At 45.5% G+C, this 25,928-nt stretch overlaps 1 protein-coding gene across 4 annotated transcripts in view; it reads left to right on the top strand.

The window, feature by feature from the left end:
- The first annotated feature begins 299 nt into the window (after positions 1-299).
- Positions 300-25,928, top strand: part of KRT222 (keratin 222) — a 93,673-nt gene continuing 68,044 nt past the window's right edge. Inside the window, exon 1 of one of the 4 annotated variants that reach the window (XM_077459863.1) lies at positions 300-480. The gene's annotated coding sequence lies outside the window, so the exon portion shown is untranslated. The other 3 variants (XM_077459862.1, XM_077459865.1, XM_077459864.1) reach the window with 3 other exon arrangements.

The raw sequence follows: 25,928 nt of genomic DNA, 5'->3' as shown, positions 1-25,928 counted from the left end.
TGACAATTTGAGAACTCCTAAGATAGAACAAATCTGTATGGAGTAGACACATTTGGTTTGGCTCCCCTGTAGGTAGAGGAGCATGGATTCATTTTGTTAGGAGGCTGCGCAGTATTTCAAAGGTTTCAGCTCTGTTACCTCCCCCTGTCTTCTGGAACTCTCTGGATAGTTCCAGAATCTAGTGGGTGGAGGAACAGATCCTGCAGCCTGAATATTTGTGGAGTTTCCACTAATCCCTGTGGAGGCAGGACCCAGAAGGTGGGGAAACAACCCATAAATGCTCAGAAGACTGGCAGTTTTGGAGCAGAGCCTGGGGTCCAGTTGTCTGGAGGAGACCCCTGTTTTGGGGGCACTACCCCTGGAGCAGAGAAAGAAGAATGGGAGAGAGCGAGAGAAGGAGAAAAAGCCTCAGTACACTAGTACTAGCCTTAGCTGTGGACCCCAAGCACAGCCTGTTCAGCAGATGGGCCAGGAAAGCAGGTATTCTGGATCTTCTGAAGCCTTTACGGAGGACTGAGTGAGTACAATCCAGCCTTACCCCCAAAGGCAAGAAAAGACAGTGAAGTACAATGCCTCACATGTCTGGAGCCTAGGGGACACCTTAAAGGGGTTGTAAAGGTAAATGTTTTTTCACCTTAATGCATTCTATGCATTAAGGTGAAAAAACATCTGAAGGTGCCTGCACCCCCAGCCCCCCTGTTTTACTTACCTCACCCCTCGAAAGTCCTGCGCTCATCCCCTGACGTCCTTTCCACCGTTCAGCCTGGCCGCTGATTGGCTGGAGTGGATGGATGGAAAGCAGCGCAGCCATTGGCTCTCGCTGCTGTCAATCACATCCACTGACGCGGAGCGCCGGGGGCGGGGCCGTGTGATACAGCGAGCGGCTATAGCCGCCGGCTGTATCACGGGAGCGCGCCCGCAGATGCTTCTCACCATGCGAGGGAGCTCGCATGAACGTGAGAAGCACCTGCAGGAGGAAGCCGAGACAGCCGCCGAGGGACCCCAGAAGAGCAGGTTCTGGGCCACTCTGTGCAAAACGAGCTGCACAGTGGAGGTAAGTATAACATGTTTCTTATTTAAAAAAAAAAAAAAAAAACACTTTACAATCCCTTTAAGTGAAGAGCAAGTCAGTCAAGAGCATCCCACCTATATCTCTACTTTGGGCCTACAGCAGCTATGAGTAAGCGCTGTTTGTAGCGTGAAACGTGTCAGCAACCTTGTTCTATTTTTTTGTTCCCCTTTGCTGTGATGTGTTGTTCAATGGAGTTTTGCACTTGCATTTGAAGAAATAAAGGCACTTTATTTTTTACTCAATCCGGAGTGCGGCTATCCAGAGTTTTGTTCACATTTTGCACATTTGGGCCTACAGTAGTCGTGTAATACAGCCATGTGCTACCTTTTTAACCACTTCAGCCCCGGACCAATTGTCAGCCTAAGGACCAGAGGTCTTTTTACAATTTCGCACTGCACTGCTTTAACTGGTAATTGCGCGGTTATGCAATGTTGTACCCAAGCAAAATTTGCGTCCTTTTCTTCCCACAAATAGAGCTTTCTTTTGATGGTATTTGATTGCCTCTGCGATATTTATTTTTTACGATATAAAAGGAAAAAGACTGAAATAAAAAATAAAAAAAAAAAAGATATTTTCTACTTTTTGTTATAAGAAAAATCGAATTAACTAAATTTTAGTCATACATTTAGGCCAAAATTTATTCAGCCACATGTCTTCAGTAAAAAAAATGTCAATAAGTGTATATTTATTGGTTTGCGCAAAAGTTATAGCGTCTACAAACTAGAGTACATTTTCTGGAATTTGCACAGCTTTTAATTTATGACTGCCTATCTAATTTCTTGAGGTGCTAAAATGGCAGGGCAGTACAAACCCCCCCCCCCCCCAAATGACCCCATTTTGGAAAGTAGACACCCCAAGGAAATTGCTGAGGGGCATGTTGAGCCCATTGAATATTTTTTTTTTGTCCCAAGTGATTGAATAATGACACAAAAAAAAAAAGTTTACAAAAAGTTGTCACTAAAAATTATATATTGCTCACACATGCCATAGTTATTTGTGGAATTGCACCCCAAAATATATTCTGCTGCTTCTCCTGAGTATGGGGATACCACATATGTGGGACTTTTTGGGAGTCTAGCCGCGTACGGGACCCCGAAAATCAATTACTGCCTTCAGGATTTCTAAGGGTGCAAATTTTTGATTTCACTCCTCACTACCTATCACAGTTTCGAAGGTCATAAAATGCCAAAATAGCACAAAACCCCCCCAAATGACCCCATTTTGGAAAGTAGACACCCCAAGCTATTTACTAAGAGGCATGTTGAGTCCATGAAATATTTAATATTTTGCCACAAGTTGCAGGAATATTACAATTTTTTATTTTTTTTGCACAAAGTTGTCACTAAATGATATATTGCTCACACATGCTATGGGCATAAGTCAAATTACACCCCAAAATAAATTCTGCTGCTTCTCCCGAGTACAGGGATACCACATGTGGGGGACTTTTTGGGAGCCTAGCCACGTACGGGACCCCGAAATCCTTCAGGATTTAAATATAAAATGCTACCAAAAAAAAACTGTTAGCGATCGCAAGGGATCAGGCCTGACTCTGCGAACGCTGCAGTTATGTGTTTTGTGTTTTGTAAGTGACAATGATCGATCGATACTGCACTTCGGTGGGCTGGGCGGAGGGGCAAAACGCAGGTGCTAGCAGGTATCTGGGCTGATCCCGCTAACAATACGTTTTTTGGAATCCTAAACTGCTGGGGACGCTAGTATAGATCTGATCAGATATTGATCTGTTCAGATTCTATACCACTACGGGAGGTTTATGCTTTGCGCGTGGGTGTTAGCGGTACTGGCACTAACCTAGCGCTGCCTGGGACGACGCAGATCCTGACCCTAAAACCTAATTGATATCACCCGCCGGGTGATCAGGGGGTTAAACCTTTATTGGGTAATAAATAGTGGGTGCCCTGATGCTATAAAAAGCAAGCTAACTAACCAGAGTCACTCGTAACCATTATACGGTGATCACTGGTGAAAGGGTTAACTAGGGGCAATCAGGGGGTTAAAATCTTTTTAGGTAGTATATGGGGGTCCCTGACGCTATATAAAAACCTGACGGGAAACCTAAATAACTAACTGGCTAACCAGTGTCACCAGTGGCACTTATACGGTGATCGCTGGTGAAAGGGTTAACTAGGGGCAATCAGGGGGTTAAAACCATTATTGGGTAGTATATGGGGGTACCTAGTGCTATAAAAACCTGGTAGTGAACCTAAAAAAATAACTAGCTACCTAGCGGCACCAGTGACACTAATGCAGCGATCAGAAAAACGATTGCCTAGTGACACTGGCAAAAGGGGGTGAAAGGGTTAACTAGGGGCAATCAGGGGGTTAAAACCATTATTGGGTAGTATATGGGGGTACCTAGCGCTATAAAAACCTGGCGGTGAACCTAAAAAAATAACTAGCTACCTAGCGGCACCAGTGACACTAATGCAGCGATCAGAAAAACGATTGCTTAGTGATACTGGCAAAAGGGGGTGAAAGGGTTAACTAGGGGCAATCAGGGGGCTAAAACCATTATTGGGTAGTATATCGGGGTACCTAGCGCTATAAAAACCTAGCGTTGAACCTAAAAAAATAACTAGCTACCTAGCGGCACTAGTGACACTAATGCAGTGATCAGTAAAACGATCGCTTAGTGACACTGGCAAAAGGGGGTGAAAGGGTTAACTCTAGGGGCAATCAGGGGTTAAACCTTTATTGGGGGGGTAGGGGGCTACCCTGGACCTAACACTAACTGTTCTGACAGTTTTTACTGTTACAACTGACACTAAATGCATTGATCAGTAAATAAATGATCACTGCAATCAGTGACACTGTGACTGGGAGGGGGGCTTTGTGTGCCTATGTGTACCTACATGTCAGTGTAGTGTTTGGTGCACTTACTTTCTCTGTTCTCCTCGCAGTCCGGTCAAAAAGACCGCCCCGAGGAGAATGACATCACTTCCTCCCTGCCTGTGTTTACAATACACAGCGGGGGAAGCTTCTCATTCGCCAGGAGCAATCGAGAGGGGATGGCCAGAAACCAACAGCCATCCCCTCATCCCGGATCGCTCCAGAAGCGAAACGGACCGCCGCATCCAGCGGGAGGGGGTCCGATCGGACCCCCCACCCGCTGGAAGGCAAGCACGTACTTGTGCCTGTCGGTGCCATTCTGCTGACGTACATTGCCATGCGGTGGTCCTTAAGTGGTTAAAGTACCGTATTTATCGGCGTATAACACGCACTTTTTCCCCCTTAAAATCGGGGGAAAATCGTGGGTGCGTGTTATACGCCGATCGCCACTGTCTGCGAGTCAAAAATACCGAGCGCGGCCGAAAAATACAGAGCGCCACCGAAAAATACAGAGCGCCGCCGAAAAATACAGAGCGCCGCCGAAAAATACCGAGCACGACCGAAAAGTACAGAGCCGATTGCTCGGCTCCGCTCGTAGTCCCGCCTCCCTGCTGTTTCTCTAGCGAGCGCTGCCGAAAAAGACCGAGCCGACTGTACTGTGTACTCGTCTCAGCTCGGCTTGCAGTCCCGCCCAGTATGGGCGGTCCAACACACGTAGGGGAGGGGACCAGACGGTGCAGTAGGCAGCAGGTTTGAATGCTTTCTCATGGTTTTTTTCTTTTAATTGCTATAGAGTGGTGAGCTTCAGCACCTGGAAGATGTGAGTACACAGATTTATGTTTTTATAAATAAAATAAGTTTTTAAATGTTAAATAAAATTTAGACTTTATTTTTTTAACAAACTTGTGCTCCCCCATTGTGTGAATCTGCTCACCTATAAAAATAAAGTCTACATTTTTTTATCATTTAAAAACATATTTTATTTACAATGAGAAAGCACTCAAACCTGCTACCTACTGCACCGTCCTGTCCCCTCCCCTACAGGTGTTGGACACAGATCAGTCCCCTGTCTTCCTCAGGGGGATTGAGTACCCAGATCAATGTTTTATAAATAAAATATGTTTTTAAGCAATAAAACACCATTTAGACTTTATTTTTATATATGGACGGAGGAACTTACTGCTGGACATCTCAGGAGAACCCAGGGGTGGTTCACAGAAGTTTTTCGACCAAACTTGGGTGTGCGGTCAAACGCCCTGAGGTGAGCAGATTCACACAATGGGGGAGCACAAGTTTGTTGTCACCTTGTCAACTTTGGAGCACCGTCACAGGATTTTGCTTTGTCAGCACAAGGGACATTTTTTATTTTATTATTTATGATGTTGGATATTATGCACGTTTTGCACTCATTCATGCACTTTATTTATATGTATCATATAACATTGGTTACTTCAATATAGTGCGGCACTTTTCATCTGTTATTGTTTTAATTTGTCAGCCCAATGGACATTTTATATATTATATATTATTATGTTTAATATCGTGCATGGTTTGCACTAAGATATTCATACATTGGTAATCTTAATATAGTGCAGCATTTTATTTGTTTTTATATGGTCAGCAACAATACTCAGGTATGTCGTGGCATTTAAACAATGGTCAATTGGTATTAAGGGGCCTAAAGTGTACCAAGAAAATATCTCCCACACCATTAAACCATCACCAGCCTGAACCTTTGATACAAGGCAGGATGGATCCATGCTTTCATGTTGTTTATGCCAACTTCTGACCCCACCATCTGAATGTTGCAGCTGAAACCGAGACTCATCACACCAGGCAACTTTTTTCAAATATTCTATTGTCCAAGTTTGGTGAACTTGTGCGAATTGTAGCCTCAGTTTCCTGTTCTTTGGTGACAGGCGTGGCACCCGGTGTGGTCTTCTGCTTCTGTAGCCCATTTTCTTCAAAGTTTGATGTGTTGTGCGTTCAGAGATGGTATTCTGCATGCCTTGATTGTAACGAGTGGTTATTTGAGTTACTTTTGCCTTTCTCGAACCAGTCTGCCCATTCTCCTCTGACCTTTGACATCAACAAGGCATCTGCAGCTCACTGGATATTTTCTCTTTTTTGGACCATTCTCTGTAAACCCTAAAGATGATTGTGTGTGAAAATCCCAGCAAAGCAGCAGTTTTTGAAATACTCAGATCAGCCGTCTGGCACCCGACCATACCACGTTTAGTCACTTAAATCTCTTTTCTTCCCCTTTCTGATGCTCTGTTTGAACTTCAGAAAGTCGTCTTCACCACGTCTAGATGCCTAAATGCATTGAGTTGCTGCCTTGTGATTGGCTGATTAGCGATCTGTGTTACCAAGCAATTGAACAGGTGTACCTAATAAAGTGTCCGGTGAGTGTAAATTAAAGCAACTGCTATGAAGAAAATCGCTTTGTCGGATGCAGGCGTCATTGTCCAGTCGTATTGGTATTTCGGAAATTATAGCGTAATAGGTTCAGACACATGAAAGAGGATTTAGAACTGGTTGGAAACCTGACAAGCAGCATTCTCAGCGTGAAAACATTTCTGTCAAGCTGCTTCCTCAGGAAAGGTAAAAATTTCCATATTGTCCAGCGTGGCAAACGTCTGAAAAAATCCCTACACTTTTGAGGAAATCTGAAGGACCTGATCTTATCTCACGTCAGAAGTCAGAAGTCATAACAAGGCAATAGAGTGACTGTTGACTTTGACTTGTGCAGGCAAGCAGTCGGTAAGTACGACTTTTTTTTTCTCATTATTTTAGGGGTTACTCTAGACAGTAACAGAATAAACAAGGGCTGGGCTTTATACATACAGATCCATGCAGCCAGATTCCTGATAGACATTGAATGAATAAACAAGGGCTGAGAACCTGCCTAGCTGCGCCTTTCTCCGCGTCCTGACAAAGCAAAAGTGTTTTGTGAAGTTTGTTTTGTACATGCAGGTGTGACAATGACGTGCTGACAACTTAGGACATGCTCCTATTTTGCCATCGCTATCAAAAACTACTACACACACCCTGTAGGGTACGCATTCCCCAGAAGAAATGACTCCATGGACTTCGGGATTTGTTTTGGTAAGAAGTGTTAAGAGACACCTGAATGAGCCTCTATTCAAACTAAAGAAGCACAATCCAAGCGGAAAAAAAACTTTTTAATGGTTTAATTCTTTTGTTGCACACCTTTAAAAAAAATCTATTTAGGCCTGAAGATTAGTTAAAACCCCCATACAGTATATGTTTTATGAAAGCAGAGACTTGGGAGAATAAAATAGCGGTATGCTTTGCCCAGTGCAAATCTTCAGTAAAAAATACACTCGAGTCATGCAAATAAAATATAAAATGTGTTGCTCCGAGAAAATAGATACCAAACATCAAGTTTACTGGAAATATACTGTATAAGGGTGTATAGTAGTGTGCAAGGGGTTAATTCAGAATCGTAAAGGTTAAAACCCAGTGGGGGTTATTTACGAAAGGCAAATCCACTTTGCACTGCAAGTGCACTTGGAAGTGCAGTCACTCTAAAGCCCCATACACACTATCAGATTATCTGCTGAGTTTTTCCTTCAGATTTACCAAAACCATGTAGTGCGAGGGCCTGCCTGATTGCATACACATTGAAACTCCTAAGGTTTGTCCTCATATTATATGGTTTTGGTAAATCTGAAGGAAAAACTCAGCAGAAAATCTGATAGTGTGTATGGGGCTTAAATCTTATGCCGCGTACACGCGACCGGACTTTCTGGCAGACTAGGTCCGACGGAATCAGTCCGTCGGACAATCCGATCATGTGTGGGCTAATCCGATAATTTTTCATTGTAAAAATCCGACGGACCTAGAAATAGAACATGTTTCAAATCTGTCCGATTGACTCAATTCCTATCGAGAAAACCGTTCGTCTGTATGCTGGTCTGATGGACCAAATACGACGCAAGGGCAGCTATTGGCTAATGGCTATTGAACTTTCTTTTTTAGTCCCATCTTACGTCATCACGTTCAAAAGGAACGGACTTTTGAACGGACTTATGTGTGGGCAAGTTCGTTCGTTGGGAAGTCCGACAGAACTCTCCTGAAAAGTCTGTCGGGAAGATCGTCGGACCTAGTCTGCTGGAAAGTCCGGTCGTGTGTACGCGTCATTAGGGGTAGATCTGAAATGAGGGGAAGCTCTGCTGATTTTATCATCCAATCATGTGCAAGCTAAAATGCTGTTTTTTATTTTCCTTGCATGTCCCCCTCGGATCTACAGAAACTTTACTTCCAAGTGCACTTTCAGTGCAAAGTTGATTTTCCTTTAGTAAATAACCCCCAATGTGTTTATATATATATATCCTACTCAACATGTCGGGCCTTAAAATTCCTGTAAAATGACAATAAACTTCAGTCCATAAATCGTTTATGGGCGACATTTTAAAAGCCTCTACATGACATCGGTTTAGATTTAATTATGAATGATGGCTCTGAATTTATGTACTCTGACGTGCACGGTAGTATGTAACGTGTAGTGTAATTGGCATTTTGCAACGCATGCGTTTATATGTACATGCATGTAGGGGGCAGGCCAGGCTTAAATTTTCATTTATTTTCTTTGGGGAGGACGTGGGGGGGAGGGGGGGGTTTGGTTTAGGTGCTTGGGTATAACCTATAACCTTGATTTTTTTTTTCATTAACCACTTAAAGTGGAGGGCCACCCTAAAAAAAAACAGCATTAATATTCGTTACAAAAAATAAAAACATTTGAAATTTTTATTTATTTTTTACTTTACCAGAAACCCCTGTTGCTAGGCAGTCTTCCTAATCTGCCTCTTCCTACTCCGCGGTGATCTTTGGTCTTTTCTCCTCCTTGTGTTGTCTTCTGAGGAATGGGGCGTGCTGTGTTTTGGGAACTATGTGTTTCCTAACACAGCGCGTCCCATTCACAAAGCGCCACGCTACTCGCGCATGCGCAGTAGGAAACGGGCAGTGAAGCTGCAAGGCTCCACTGCCTGTTTCCCTTAGTGAGGATGGCAGCACCAGGACCTGAGAGCAGAGGGATGGGTCGACCTTGGGCACAGTGGTGTAGTGGTTAGCAGCTCACCTAGCAGTAAAACGGGTTGCTGGTTCGAATCCCAACCACGAAACGACCTGCTTGGAGTTTGCATGTTCTCCCTGTGCCTGCGTGGGTTTCCTCCGGTTCCTCCCACACCCCAAAGACATGCAGGTAGGTTAATTGGCTTATGTGCAAAATTGGCCCTACTATATAAATGGGGACCCTGGATTGTGGGCCCCTGGAGGGTAGGGACCAATGTGAGTGTGCAATGTACAGTGATGGGGACAATTGTAGACACTCTGGATGGACTGGTGTATTTATTCAACCTTACTAACCATGTAACATCGCGGGCGCACTGGAAAGGTAAGTGTCCTTATTAAAAGTCAGCAGCTGACTTTTAAAAAAAATTCCCTGCTCGAACACCCCTTTAAGGACTGCCGGCCACCCACAATTGGCGGTCTGCCTATATAAATGGGTCCGGCAGTTACGACAGCCGCCGGCCACCCGCGATCATTCACAGGAGAGGCAGAGCGGCGGTCTGCCTATATAAATGGGTCCAGCAGCTACGATTGCCACCAGCGAACCATGATCGTTCAAACAGGAGAGGCAGAGTGGCGGTCTGCCTATATAAATGGGCCTGGCAGCTATGATGGGCACCGGCCAGCCGCGATCGTTCACATGAGAGGCAGAGCGGCGGTCTGCCTATGCAAACAAGGCAGACCGCCGTTCTGTGAGGGAGGAAGATGGGTATCTTGTGTTTCTGATAAGCAGAAACACAGATGTCTGTGTTCCACCAGTCACAGCATCCCCCACAGTTAGAAAGCATTCCCTAGGAGCACACTTAACCCTTTAATCGCCCCTGATGTTAACCCTTTCCCTGCTAGTGTCATTATGTAGCATCCTCCAGCTTAGTGCGCTAGAGTTCGTTTTTTTACAGTGTAGGTAAATTGTTCAGGCTTGGCTAGAAGCTTTTTTCCTTGGTCGGGTTTTTGGTGGCTTGGGGAGGCTAAAATGACTCACAGGAAGCATCTCAGATACCTCCCTCTACTTCTGGAAACTAGCAGAAGATTGGGAGTGAAGGGAAGGAGGAGCTGCCTGGAGTATTCTAAGGGCCTTGACCTGTCCCCAAATGATGGGTTAGCAGGAGGCAGGCCCACTCAGATACTTAGGGGGGGGGGGGTTCAGGTCGAAGATGGAGATGGAGTGTGGCCCTTTGGGAGTAACCCCTTATTCTGGGGGGGTAAACTCAGCCATGGTCTCGGGTGCGGAAAGGACCCCTCTTCAAGACACACAAGGGGTTCCTGACCAGGAGGCAGGGGAGCAAGGAGAGGACAGCAGGAGGACACTGCTGGTTAAATCTCCAGGGAGGAATTGGATACGTGTGAACCCATCCTCAAGTAGGTCTGGAGAAAAAATTCTTTAAAAAAATTCTTTAAATCTTGAATCGAGTTGAGAGGTCAATTCGATTCAAAATTTCAGCAAATCGATTATTTTTGATTTTTATTTTTTTCACCAGGATCGGCGCTGACACCGCACCGGTCCTGAGGTGCTGCGGGCAGGAGTTCGTGGCTTCGGCCTTGTCCGCGAGGCCGGATGCCACGGACTAGGCCGAAGTCGTGGCCTTGCCTAAAAACACCTGCCGCAGCTCCTCAGGACTGGCGCGGTGTCCATCAAAAAAAAAAAAACTTGATTCGAATCGTGAATCGAGTTTTTCTTTTAAAAATCGCTGATTTTTTTTTTATTTTTTGAAAATCGCCCAGCTCTAGTCTCAAGTATTCTTTCTGTGCTGATTAAGTGTGCATTTCATAATACCCTATACAAGTTCAATTCCCCTAATAAAATACAAAAACAAAGGTGCAAGGACTGATTCCTGACTCCAGCGTGTGTGTGGAAAATTCATGTGCCTGGCTGTGCAGGGTGGGAGATACCCATATTCACCAGTGGCTCCTACGGTTATAGCGCTACACCTATATATTTTTGAACAGTGTTGGTGACTTTAAAAGAATAGAGAGGGAGGTCCACTTTAAAGGAATCCAAATCTGTACACTGCACCCCAAACAGAACAATCTGTTGAGCATTCAAGAGAAGATCGGGTTATCAGACGTTTAACAAACAGGTGTAGCATCTAGAAATGGCTTGTGTCAATAATAACAGAACTGGAATTAGTACGATCAGAAAGAGTGCCTAGTTCCTCCCAAGGCAAACAGACCTCAGAAAGGAATCGAAGTTCACGTGTTTGCTTACGAAATAACCGAATGTTTATTTTATACTGGGATGTGTGGACACTTCCATGCAGAAGACATACATGATCTTAGGCGGGACCTCTTACGCGGCACTAACAAGGGATTTTACACCTTTCAGTGAAGGTAACACATGCTTTCTGTGTCTCTATACACATGGCTGTCGGCTGTCACTCACACTGTACAGGCTGGAATCTTCATGGTGTGAATGACCCAGACCGTTCACTGTGACTCTCTAAACCAGGGGACTCCGAACTAAGATTTTATCTGGCCCACAGCTGATGTGCGCAGTCTTTTTTCTGATGGGGACCCTGATATAAGGTAGGAATCTGATGTGGACTCTGACATAAGGAGGACCCCAATGTAAGGTAGCAATCTGATGTGGACTGTGATACAAGGAGGACTCTGATGTAAGGTATGAATCTGATGTGGACTGTGATAAAAGGAGGACCCCAATGTAAGGTAGGAATCTGACGTGGACTGTGATAAAAGGAGGGCCCCAATATAAGGTAGTAATCTGAAGTGGACTCTACATAAGGAGGACTCTGATGTAAGGGGGCTTTCAATGGGGACCCTGATATAAACGGGGACTCCACTGTTCACTCTGACATAAGGAGGACTCTGATGGGGACTCTTGTAAGGAGGGACTCTGATCTGCACTGTGATAAAAGGAGGAACTCAATGTAAGGAGGGAATCTTATGTGGGCTCTGACATAAGGAGGATTCTGATGTAAGGGGGATTTCAGTGGGGACCCTGATATAAGTGGGGACTCCGCTGTTCACTCTGACATGAGGAGGACTCTGATGGGGACTCTTGTAAGGGGTGACTCTGATGTGGACACTAATGTAAAGGGGACTCTGATGGGAACCCTGATATAAGGAGAGGACTCTGATTTGGACTGTGCTATAAAGGAGACTTTGGAGGGGAACCTGATGTAAGGCAGGAATATGATGTGTACTCCGATAAAAGGAGAACCCTGATGTAAGGGGGACTCTGCCGTGGACTTTGACTTAAGGAGGGTTATGATGTAGGGGAAATTCTGATATTGATTCTTATATAAGGTGAGACTCTGAGGTAAAGGGGCTCTGATGGTGTCCCTGATATAAGGGGGGAGGGGGCTCTGATATGGACTCTGCTGTACAGGGAACTCTGATGGGGACCCTGATAAAAGAAGAATCCTGTTGTAAGGGGGCTCTGCTGTGGATCTTTACTTAAGAAGGGCTCTGATGTAAGGGGAACTCTGATGGTGATTCTTATGTAAGGTGGGACTCTGATGAATGAATGAATGAATGAAATACTTATATAGCGCACAATGCGAACTGAATCGCCTCTAGGCTCTGATGTAATGGGGCTCTGATGGGGTCCCGGATATAAGGGGGGACTCTGATAAAAGGCGGATCCTGTTGTAAGGGAGGACTCTGCTGTGGACTTTGACTTAAGGAGGGCTCTTATATAAGGTGGACCTCTGATGTAACGGGACTCTGATGGTGATTCTTATGTAAGGGGGGACTCTGATGTAATGGGGCTCTGATGGGGTCCCGGATATAAGGGGGGACTCTGGTGTGGACTCTGATAAAAGGCAAATCCTGTTGTAAGGAGGGACTCTGCTGTGGACTTTGACTTAAGGAGGGCTCTTATGTAAGATGGAACACTGATGTAAGGGAACTCTGATGGGGGCCCTGATCTAAGGTACTCTGATGAGAAAGGTGCAGACTGAACTTATTTGTGTAAATGGCTCAAATTTATGTGGACTTCCTTCACTTTTTTTTTTCGGCCCATCAGTTTTTGTACAATATACAATGTGGCTCTTGTACTAAAAAGTTTGGAGACCCCTGCTTCCAATCAGATGTGAGCGCTGTTCTGTTATTCACACAGTCTGTCAGAGGGGACCATTCGTTCCGTGTCTTTAGTGATCGAATGCTAATCATTCCCACCCAACCCTGCTCATCCTCCTCTTCTCCATCCCCACCCCAACCCTGCTCATCCTCCTCTTCTCCATCCCCACCCCAAACCTGCTCATCCCGCTCTTCTCCTTCCCCACCCCAACCCTGCTCATCCCCCTTTTCTCCATCCCCACCCCAAACCTGCTCATCCCCCTCTTCTCCATCCTCACCCCAACCCTGCTCATCCCCCTCTTCTCCATCCCCACCCCAACTCTGCTCATCCCCCTCTTCTCCATCCCCACCCCAACCCTGCTCATCCCCCTCTTCTCCATCCCCACCCAACCCTGCTCATCCCCCTCTTCTCCATCCCCACCCCAACAGTGCTCATCCCCCTCTTCTCCATCCCCACCCCAACCCTGCTCATCCCCCTCTTCTCCATCCCCACCCCAACCCTGCTCATCCCCCTCTTCTCCATCCCCACCCCAACCCTGCTCATCCCCCTCTTCTCTATCCCCACCCCAACCCTGCTCACCGCCCTCTTCTCAATCCCCACCCCAACCCTGCTCACCGCCCTCTTCTCCATCCCCAACCCAACTCTGCTCACTCTTCATTCAGGGACACAATAGAATATAGTGTCCCGGAATGAAATAGAGGACACAGCCACCCTACCAGCTACATTGCCAAACTGAGTGGCTATTGCTGCCCCCGCCTGGCATCTTGCAACCAGTGTCGTCATGTAGCCTCAGAGTGAGGCCCGCGTCTAGTGCTGCTTGGCTCCAGTCTCAGCCCACCTCCTTCTTCTCTGGTCTGATGGCATGCAGAGGGAGGGAGTGACTTGCAACAGGGACTGATTGGTGTGATCCTCTTCACTGCTGCTGCACTGCTCAGATCTGCAGCCTGACTTCTCTCCTCCTCCCTTCCACCTGAGGGATTTCACCCACTGGTATAGTAATGAAGAAAGTGACACTCACCACCACCAGAGGGAACAGTGATGAAGCAGGTGACACAGGAAACTGTGGGGGGGGGGGGGCAGTAATGAAGGTGACACAGAGAAGTGAGGGGATAGTAATGACGCTGTGATTACTATTCCCTCAATTCCCTGTGTCACCTTCAATACTGTGCCCCAGTTTCCTGTGTCATCTTCATAATGAAGGTGACACAAGGAACTGAGGGGACATTAATAAAGGGGACACAGGGAACTGAGGGGACAGTAATGAAGGAAACACAGGGAACTGAGAGGACATTATTAAAGGTGACACAGGGAACTGATGGGACCGTAATGACGGTGACACAGGAATCTGGGGGACAGGAAAGCGACATGGGGAACTGGGGGACAGTAATGAGGGTGACACAGAGAAGTAAGGGGATAGTAATGAAAGTGACAGAGAGAAGTGAAGGGATAGTAATGAAGGTGACAGAGAGAAGTGAAGGGATAGTAATGAAGGTGACAGAGAGAAGTGAAGAAATAGTAATGAAGGTGACAGAGAGAAGTGAAGGGATAGTAATGAAGGTGACAGAGAGAAGTGAAGGGATAGTAATGAAGGTGACAGAGAGAAGTGAAGGGATAGTAATGAAGGTGACACAGAGAAGTGTGGGGATAGTAATGAAGGTGACAGAGAGAAGTAAGGGGATAGTAATGAAGGTGACACAGGGAACTGAGGGAATAGTAATAGCCATCATTACTATTCCCACAATTCCCTCTGTCACATTCATTCATTTCCCCTCAGTTCATTGTGTCACCTTCATGACAGTTCCCCTTCATTACAAAGGTAACACAGGAAACTGAGGGGCCATTAATAAAGGTGACATAGGGAACTGAGGGGCCATTAATAATGGTGACACAGGGAACTGAGGGGCCATTAATAATGGTGACACAGGGAACTGAGGGGACAGCAATGAAGGTGACACAGGGAACTGAGGGGACATTAATAAAGGTGACACTGGGAACTGAGAGACCATTAATAAAGGTGACACAGGGTACTGAGGGTACAGTAATGAAGGTGACACAGGTAAATGAGGGGGCAGTAATGAAGGTGACACAGGGAAATGAGGGGACAGTAATGAAGGTGACACAGGGAACTGAGGGGACATTAAAGGTGACAGAGGGAACTGAGGGGACAGTAAAGAAGGTGACACGGGAAACTGAGGGGACGTTAATAAAGGTGACACAGGGAACTGAGGGGACAGTAATGAAGGTGACACAGGGAACTGAGGGGACATTAATAAAGGTGACACAGGTAGCTGAGAGGACAGTAATGAAGGTAATACAGGGAAATGAGGGGACATTAATAAAGGTGACACACAGGGAACTGAGGGGACTTTGATGAAGGAGACAGAGGGAACTGAGGTGGCCCTCAACCACATGTGCATGTGAGAACTCTGCGGCTGGAGCGTTTGTCTATAAAGAAATGTGTGCCAGAGAGATAGGTGAGAGAAGAGCATGCGCATAGAGCGTCACCTGCACGCTACGCCCTGCATCACATGACTCCCAGGTGCTGCACATCCAGGGGTGTTGTCGAGGGGGTGTCCCTGTATGGGAGTATGAAAATGTGGTCACCCTAGTGTCACATGATTCAGTTATCTCATGGGATATTCTTTAATGGATTGTGCTTTCTCTTTTCTGTGTATATTTGTACTGCATGCTTCCTTGGCTGTTATCTATGAAAAAAACGGAAGCGCAGACCGTAGCACAGATAATACTTTAGGCTGAGTTCACATATGAAAATTGGATGTGGGGTTTCCCGCATCCAATTCGCATGACAGAAGACTGTGACCATAGAAAGAAGGACTTTTACTGAGTCAACAAATGTGGTTTGGTGGTCCCATCACTGTGTTAAATTCAAAAAGAAACCCCCCCCTTGGATGGGACTTTAATAGACCACCGACACCATCAGAGTGCAGCTAAAACATACATTTATTAGTAATATACAGAGTTATAAAAGGAGACACATAGGCCCCTTTCACATGGACGATCCATTCAGGTCGGCCTGTCAGTTTTTCAGGCGGACCTGAATGGATGCTCCATAGAGGTCTATGGAGCGTCGGATGTCAGCGGTGACAAGTCCACTAACATCCGACCCGCTCCGATCCAAAAAAGTGTGACGGAGGAAAAAGCTATTTTTCCATCCGTCATCGGATCGGGTGACGACTGACACTGCGGTCCGTCATCACCCGATCTCCCATAGGGGAGAGCGATGCTGTGACAGGTCCGTCCTTGCGCAGTGTGCAGAGACAGACCTATCATCTTCCTGCTCAGCGGAGATCGCTCCGGCGATCCCCGCTGAGCAAGCGGATATCCACGGGGTGGATCAGCACTGATCCGCCCCCGTGTGAAAGGTCCCATAAACATTAAATGTCTCCAGTAAAATATACAACCAAAAATTATTACAGCAAAATAACATCTATACAAAGACCACTAATACTGTCGTGGATGTCCCAAACCTGACGCGTTTCCAGTTGCTGTTGTTACAGAACCTTCATCAGGGGTAGAGAGCAGGAACTGGTAATATAGTAGTACTTCTTTTTGGATGTGCTCTTCCAAGTATATAGAATGGAAGTGCTTACAAGTGTCAGAGTCATTTAGACAACAATGGTAGGTCTATATATGGCATGGTAGCACAAGACGCCGTCCTCCATAGGTAATTTCAAAGTATAGGATGTGAATATCACATCCACTTTCCCCAACGGCTGGAGGGGTTAATTAATAGTAAGCACCCCTATCGACAAAATTATCGGCCCCAAATAGGGTTACCCACGTTGCCTATGGGTTTGAATGCCAAGGAGTGAACCGGCAATGTGTGCTGTATAGGGTCTTAGGCTTGTGATGTAGCTCACAAGCCTAAGACCCTATACAGCACACATTGCCGGCAGCAATTCCATAAAAGGTTATTTATTAAAAATTAGTAACTTACACATAAGACAAGAACAGTGAGCATCGATAAAATTCCAAACTTACGGTCTCGGCCGCGTCCAGAAGTGACAACACCAGGCTCCTTCCAACGCGTTGCGTCACTGATGACGTGATTTTCTCAAGGGCTGGAGTCGGGTAGACATAGCCAGAGTTAAATATATTTCTTAGTGTCATGGCAACCGGCCATTTTAAAACCTTTTGTAATCTCACACCTGACTTTTACCTATAGGTAAGCCTATAATAAGGCTTACCTATAAATACAGTAAATATCTCCTAAACGTGCACCGTTTATGAGATATTTACTGTGAATGCAGCTGGTGACATCACAGACACATGCTTATGATGAAACGGCCACCCGTGCCATACTTTCAGAATCATGTGCCATAAACGGAGGCTCATGTCATTGCAGCTCTGGTCAGTCATACACCCCGAGTCTACGAACCCGGAAGGCAGAAGGATGAAGATGGAAGCCATGTCACCGGTGACCACTCGCCACTGGAAGGGCTTCATCCTAAGGTAAGTTTCACATAATGTGCTAGTATGCGATGCATGCTAGCACATTATGGCTTTACCTCGCAGGTGAAAAAAGTAACAACAACGGTTTACTACCGCTTTAACCTGGAGTTCAAAGCAATATGCAAAGGTCAGCTTATTATGCCTTTAAATGTCAACTAATGGTTCAATAGCATGTATTTATGTGAATTTCATTTGTCCTCATGCGCTTAACCTCAAGGGATCAAATGGCAAATATGCTAATCGGTATCTGAAACTCCAAAGTACGTCAAAGCATAAAATAAACACAACTGCCTCAATCTGCCTATCTGAATCAGCACAGGGAGAATGTAATCATTTTATTTCTCCAGTTGTACAGTTTTTGCATCATTGTATTTCAGTTATATGTCTAGTAATTCAAAGATTTTTTTTTTATTTAAGTCACAGCAGATACCAAGGGGTCTATGTAGTAAAAAAAAAAAAAATAGCCATGCAGGTGTCCTAAGCATTTGAATCACTGTATCATCATTTGTTATGTGATTATATATCCTATGATCATCAATGCCATCTACTGGCCATAATGCAGCACTTTCCTGAAAAGCCTGCCTTTTCCTCTTACAATGGAGTAAAGGGAGGAAGAGCTCATTCATACTTCAGCTTCAGATCAGCAACAGCAGATATTTAAAGTTGAGGACAGAAAGTATAGGATACATTTAATTTTGGTCTTTTTCCTTTATATATATATTACCAAAACTATTGGGACACCTGCCTTTACACACACATGAACTTTAATGGCATCCCAGTCTTAGTCTGTAGGGTTCAATATTGAATTGGTCCACCCTTTACAGCTATAACAGCCTCAACTCTTCTGGGAAGGCTGTCCACAAGGTTTAGGAGTGTGTCTATGGGGGTGTTTGACCATTCTTCCAGACGTGCATTTGTGAGGTTAGGCACTGATGTGGATGAGAAGGCCTGGTTCACAGTCTCCACTCAAATTCATCCTAAAGATGTTCTATCGGGTTGAGGTCAGGATTCTGTGCAGACTAGTCAAGTTCCTCCACCCCAAACTCGCTCATCCATGTCTTTATGGACCTTTCTTTGTGCACTGGTGCGCAGTTATGTTGGAACAGGAAGGGGCCATCCCCAAACTGTTCCTACAAAGTAGGGAGCATGAAATTGTCCAAAATGTCTTGGTATGCTGACGCCTTAAGAGTCCCCTTCACTGGAACTAAGGGGCCAAGCCCAACCCCTGAAAAACAACCCCACACCATAATCCCCCCTCCACCAAATGATTTGGACCAGTGCACAAAGCAAGGTCCTTAAAGACATGGATGAGTGAGTTTGGGGTGGAGGAACTTAACTGGCCTGCACAGAGGCCCCATCTCAACACCTTTGGGATGAATTAGAGCAAAAACTGCTAGCCAGGCCTTCTCATCCACATCAGTGCCTGACCTCACAAAGTGCTTCTGGAAGAATGGTCAAACATTCCCATAGACACACTCCTAAACCTTGTGGACAGCCTTCCCAGAAGAGTTGAGGCTGTTATAGCTGCAAAGGGTGGGCCAACTCAGTATTGAACCCTACAGACTAAGACTGGGATGCCATTAAGGTTCATGTGCGTGTAAAGGTAGGTGTCCCAATATGATTGGTAATATAGTGTCCAAAGTAAAAAATTAACAAAAAGTAAATACCATCAAATAATGATATAAAATTAATTTGCATAACCAAATGATTGTCAAACTATAACAGCACTGAAAAAAGGGAGCTGGTAATGAAGAGGCAGAACTCTAAGCAAACTCTTAAATACAAACTGTAGATACTTATGCCGCGTACACACGAGCGGACTGTATGGCGTACTTAGTCCGTCATACAATCCGACGGACAGTCCGTCATACTTTCCACTGAACGGACTTGACCACACACGGATACCCAAACAGTCCGTCGAAAGCTTGCGCGATGACGTGTACAGCACGTACGACGGGACTAGAAATACGACGTCCAATACACAGCAAAGCACCCTTCCGCCGTGTAAATCCTTTCTGGGCATGCGCCATTCTTAGTCCGTCGAACTAGCCTACTGACGAGCGGATTGTCCGCTGAAACCAAAGTACGACGGACAGAATTTCGAAAAATCCGAAATTCTTAGTACGCCAGACTGCACGCTGAAAAAGTCAGCTGAAGCCCACACACGAGCGGACTGTCCGCTGAAATGTGTTTCGACGGACTAAGTACGCCATACAGTCCGCCCGTGTGTACGCGGCATTAGGAGTACAAAATCTGGTGCAGCTATGCATGGCAGCCAATCAGCTTTTAACTTCAGCTTATTCAATTAAAGGAGTTGTAAAGGCAGAAGGATTTTTATCTAAATGCATTCTATGCATTAATAAGCCATCCGGGACTCTCCCTCCTGATTGGCTGAGATACAGCAGCGGCTTAATGCATCCGTCTGACAATTCAATTGTGTGTGGGCTTCATCGGACCTTTGTTGTCCAAAAATCTGACGGACTTTAGAAATAGAACGTTTAAAAGTTTTTTGCCAGAACTCCGCCGGACCCAGTTCTTATCTAAATCCTCTCGTCTGTATGCTAGTCCGACGGACAAAAACCGATGCTAGGGCAGCTATTGGCTACTGGCTATAAACTTCCTTATTCTAGTCATATTCTAGTCATTCAAATCCATTGGACTTTGATGTGATTGTGTGTGGTCAAGTCCGTTCATTCGGAAAGTCCGTCAGAACTCCGCCGAAAGTCCGTCCGGTGGTGTCTACACGGCATTACACGCTCTTTCACACTGCCCAAAGCCAGCACTAACAATTACCCCCTCCCCCACACAGATGGGAGAGGAGAAAGGGCTTGATCTGCTCCTCTTCCTCCCGCCCCTACCACTCTGTGTCTACCCACACTCCAGCAGCCTCAGCTACATCTAGACGAGAGGTACTGACTGCCAAGGGGAGAGTGAGCTCACCATCCATCCATGTCTGTGACTGAAGTCCCCCCCTTCTCCCTCCTGCCTTTGAGTGAGTACACTAAGATAAATCAGGGTTCTCAGAGCACCCCTTACATCAGAGTCCTCTCCATATATCAGAGTTCCTAATGTTCCCCCTTAGATCAGGGTTCCCAGAGCATCCCTTATGTCAGAGTCCACGGAGTCCCCCCTTACAGTGCAAGGGAACTCTGCGAGTTCAAAAGTAAAAGGGGAACTCTGTGGACTCTGATGTAAACGGGGGGACTCTTGTCATTAACTTCATTTGATTAGAAATGGTATTTAATTGCAAAATATATCTATAGTTCATACTATAAAAAATGATGGCTGTGCACCGATAAAGTGTTCGGGTTCGACTTGAAGAAAAGGTGGCAAAAGGGTGATAAATGGTTTTCATTTTACAAATAAATATGTGAAAAATTGCAAAGGGTATGAGTACTTTTTTCAAGGCACTGTATGTGTACATAGAGATGTGGGATGTGTGATTCTGTGCAGCCAGTCCTGTGATGTACATACACCTGCTACACAGCACAGCCAATCAGATGGCACAGGTACTTCCTGGTTCTGCAATACACCTTCCTGGGACATCTTTCCACCTCCAGCCTGCTGACTAGAGTTGTCACTTTTTCTTAAAGCCAAACCCGAACACTTTAGCAGTCCTGGCACACCTTTGGGGGCTCCAAAGAGAATAGTATTGCGGGGTGCATGGTGCCCCCTCACCTTCCTGTCAGGCACTGTTCCAAGCCACATTCTTATCTGAATAATGTGTTCAGTTTTCAGGGGGACTGAAACCCAGACACATGATTCGAATCCACAACGGGTGGCAACCGCATAGCTCCCAACTGTCCCTGATTTGGAGCAATGTCCCTCTGTCCCTCTTTCCTCCTCATTTGTCCCTAATTTTGGTCTGATCTATATAGATGTATATCAAATCCACTTTCAAAAAGTGTTTTCCAGTGCTAAACTTTGCATCTGTTTTCTAAATTTCCGCATTTGTAAACTCCAAAAGCCAATATAAAGGAATGGTAGTGGTAAAAAAAAGCACTTGTGGGTTTAACCAATCTTGTTTATTTTGTACAATTCTCCTTTAAGGGGGCGTGGCAAGGGGTGTGTCCTATGCCTGCATACTTTTGCTGATAGGTGTCCCTCATTCCCATCTCAAACAGTTAGGAGATATGAAACCGTACTGCTCACTGGGCAATGAATTAACATCATCAACATGAGCAGGTACCTGAATAAGGAAGTAGTAACACAAGATCAGGAAATAGCGAGTGAACTTCCTGGCTGTGCAGTGTAGCAGATGTATATTAGGTAGGGTTGCCACCTTTTCTTCAAGTCAAACCCAAACACGTTATCTGTACACAGCGATCTTTTTTTTTTTTTATAGTATAAACTATACATATATTTTGCAATTAAATAACATTTCTAATCAAATTAAGTTAATAAAAAGAGTCCCCCTTTGCATCAGAGTCCACAGAGTTCCCCTTTTAGATCTGAACTTGCAGAGTTCACTTACACTGTAAGGGGGGACTCTGCAGACTCTGATGTAAGGAGAACTCTGGGGACTCTGACATTAGGGATGCTCTGGGAACCCTGATCTAAGGAGGAACATTGGGAACTCTGATGTATGGAGAGGACTCTGCTGTAAGGGGGAACACTGTGACCTCTGGTGTAAAGGCGAATTCTGATATAAGGGGTGCTCTGAGAACCCTGATTTACCTTAGTGTACTCACTCAGAGGCAGGAGAGAGGAGGGGGGAGACCTTAGTCACATACAGGGATGGATGGTGAGCTCACTCACCCCTTGGCAGTCAGCACCTCTTATCCAGATGTAGCTGAGGCTGCTGGAGTGTGGGCAGACACAGAGTTGTAGGGGTGGGAGGAAGAGGAGCAGATCAAGCCCTTTCTCCTCTCCTGTCTGTGTGTGTGTGTGTGTGGGGGGGGGGGGGGGGTGGGAGGAGCAATACTTAGTGCTGGCCTTGGGCAGTGTGAAAGAGAGTGTAACAGACACTCTCGGCTTTCACAACTGCAGCCAACAACATTGCTAGGAAGCCATAGTCTGGTCTGAATAATGTGTCCGGGTTTCAGACCGTCTAATGCATGATTCCAAACCCAAACGGTCTGGGTGAATCCCAGACAGGTGGCAACCCTAGTATTGAGGTTAATGCACAGGGGTGATTTGCTGTGTAGAGCATAAAAAAGGGTGTTTTGGGCAACTGGGAGGCATTCAGGGATGTATGTCCCAAACACAGAATTCCTGTCTGGCTATCTTTGGCTTCAAAGCTTTCAGTCCTCTTCCTTGCTTGCAGCCAGGGGGCAGTAAAAACAGGCAGTTGAGTTGCAGTTTTACTCAGATCATCCACCTTACCCTTACCACACGGATGGAAGGGGCTGTACGCATTTTCATTGCAACTGTAGCAAATTTAAAAAGGCCTATTGAGTTGAGAGATGGCAATGCCTGTCAAACACACCCATTTAAGTCAATGGGGGCTGCACTGCAACTGCAAGCTTAATGCTTAGCTCGTCAGTTTTTTTTAGGTCAGCAACGAAGAGAACAGAAAACAATCAAGAAAACACACAAGAAATTCAAGTATTTAGGAGGCAAAAGTATCACTTTCTGAGCTCTTAGAAGCTGCTCAGTGGTCCATGAGAGTTCCGGGCTTGGGCACAATTTAGCGATCACGCATAAGTGTACAAATGAACCCTGCTTCGCCCACCTCTTTCAAGCGAGCGCACTTAGCCTTGCCTGAACACAGTATGGAGCGATCACACTACTCAACTGAACTTTGGTGGTCAACTGTGCTCGGGCACGGTACATACACCCTAGTGCAGGGATCCTCAAACTACGGCCCTCCAGCTGTTGCGGAACTACACGTCCAATGAGGCATTGTAAAACTCTGACATTCACAGACATGACTAGGCATGATGGGAATTGTAGTTCCTGAACAACTGGAGCACCGTAGTTTGAAGACCCCTGCCCTAGTGGGAGTACGCCCTTACTAACCTGAAATATACATGATGTTAGAACTCATGATCTGTCTTCCTATTTCAGGTCAACGAAAATTATTGACTTAAAATGACCAAGGAACTTAGTTTCAAATGAAATTATCAATAGAAGCCTTGTGAATGAGGTCATCACTGGAAACCTTGCGATTTTCTCACTATAGATTTCATACAACAATGAGAGATTACAACACATCCAAGTGTTCTTTATACAGTATTGAACCTGGATTAACCTAATGAACCTTATTGAACTGGTTGAGTTTGTATCAAATATCAGGCCATGTTTGACTGACCTTGGTTGGAATACAATGCACCGATACAGTAGGAATAAATGTAGTGCACTTCCAGAGGAGCCGCTGGCTTTGATGGCCCCGTTTCCCCAAATTTAGTGCACACACAGCCAGGCACACAGCAATTTCCTCTTTCACTGGCACAGTCTGGGGGTGTCTTTTGTATTTTTATTGCTGAGTTGAACTTGGATGGGTATGGGGAATGCATGGGATATCCAGGGCCGTCTTTAAGGCAGGGCAAAAGGGGCAGCTGCCCTGGGCCCTGTCATTGTTGTGGGGCCCAAAACAGCTGCCTCATGCTTGCCAACTATCCAGGTTTAAATGTCCCTTAAAGTTTTATTCCTGTGCTGTGTCCCAATATCTCAGTGTGAAGTGCTGGTACTAATGCTGACCAGCTCTGTCCTATTGTTGTGTACAGATGACTCACCAGCAGACCCCGTGTTTACATGTAAATAACCGGCATTCGTATGTAAATAGTGGTGACAATACTGAGTAAATAGCTGCGGCTGGTGGCATTGATATGTAAATAAAGGCCCCTGCTGTGAGGAGGTGATGCTGTAACCTCTAGCAACTAATCAGTGAGCAGTAATGATATGCTGTAATTGCTGGCAACCAATCGCAATTGCTGCCTGATCTGATACGGAAAACTGATTTTAAGTCAAGCTGCTAGTTATTGTATGTCTCAGAGTAGGTGGAGAGGGAAATTGCTTGGGGGGGCCCCAAGAAAAATTTTGCCCAGGGTCCAATCTATATTAAAGAAGGGCCTGGGGATATCCCAAAAGAACTGAATTATCTGAGGACACTTCTCTTCTTACTATTCCGGCAGAGAGCTTCCACAAAGTACACTACTTGCTGGGATAAAGCCTAAAACAAGTTTTTTTTGTAGAACTGAGAACTGCATTCAGCCTCTAGGGCACAGGATTTAGGTCAGTACTCACAATGCCACAGGATCACCAGATGCCCCCTCCTGATATCCACTGGGCACCCTTCAGTGAGGAGAAACAGACTAGTGATACCCCATGAAAGCTAGACAGCTCTTCCCTCAACCTCAGCCAGTAATCCTCCAGAGAGCTTCTCCAAACTGTAAAGAAGAAATCCTAGACTTTAGAAAATATGCCTTCCAGCTTAGACTATAGCTGGGACCTTGATGACATCCACGCAGAATCTCCATCTCCAGCAGGCTGCCCAGGTGGCAGAGCCCCTTACACAGGAGACACCTCCTGCAGGACTTAACCCAGGCTCCAACAACCCTCTTCTCCAGGCTTCAGACTATGTATGTGCTCTCCAGCCACACCTCTCCAGGCAATGGTTGGATTTGCCTTTCCATTCTTTCTCTCACTATACTTCTAGAAACCTCTAGAAGGCATGGGGAAGCAATCAGACCAGCAGCCTGTGAAACATGAAGCTTACAAAAACAATCAACCCTTGCTCCACTGATTTCCCACTTGTCCTACAGAAGATTTACCCCCTTTTGTGACCAGGCCTTTTTTTGCATTACAGCAATGCTTTATTTTAACTGACAATTGCGCGGTCATGCAACGCTGTACCCAAATGAAACTTATGTCATTTTTTCCCCACAGATAAAAAAAAATAATAATAATATTTTTTTACTTTCTGCTATAAAACATAATCCAATAAAATCAAATTTTTTCACAACTTTAGGCCAATATGTATTCTGCTACATATTTTTGGTAAAAATCTACAAACTATGGGATGTATACTGTAACTTTTTTTATACTAGTAATGGTGGTGATCCGCGAATGGGATATGCCGGCGGACAATCATACACTAATACTTTTGACACTTGGTGACACTCTGGCAACCACTGACACTAATAAAGTGATCAGTGCTAATAAATATGCACTATCACTGTACTAATGACAAAAAATAAAGGGGACGGGCTTTCCGTGGGACGTCAATGGATGGTCACGCCTTATGGCTGTGTAAGAGACGCCAGACAGCGCGTGACAACACAACGGAGGAAGATGGAGGCGAGGAAGAACACGGCAGCGGGAGAAGTAGGCGTGGCTGGAGAGATGATGACAGAAGATGGCGGCAAGAGAGACAGCATCAGGAGAAGATGACGGCGGGAGACACGGCTCGGGGGAGAAGACCACTCAGAGATATTTTACAATAAAAGGAATTGTCAA

The sequence above is a fragment of the Lithobates pipiens genome, unplaced genomic scaffold (assembly GCF_037356315.1).
Source record: "Lithobates pipiens isolate NorthernLeopardFrog02 unplaced genomic scaffold, aLitPip1_a1.2 Scaffold_28, whole genome shotgun sequence".
In the NCBI taxonomy this organism is placed as follows: Eukaryota; Metazoa; Chordata; class Amphibia; order Anura; family Ranidae; genus Lithobates; species Lithobates pipiens.
The sequence above is the reverse complement of the archived record's forward strand: the minus strand, read 5'-3'. Positions and strand labels throughout refer to the sequence as shown.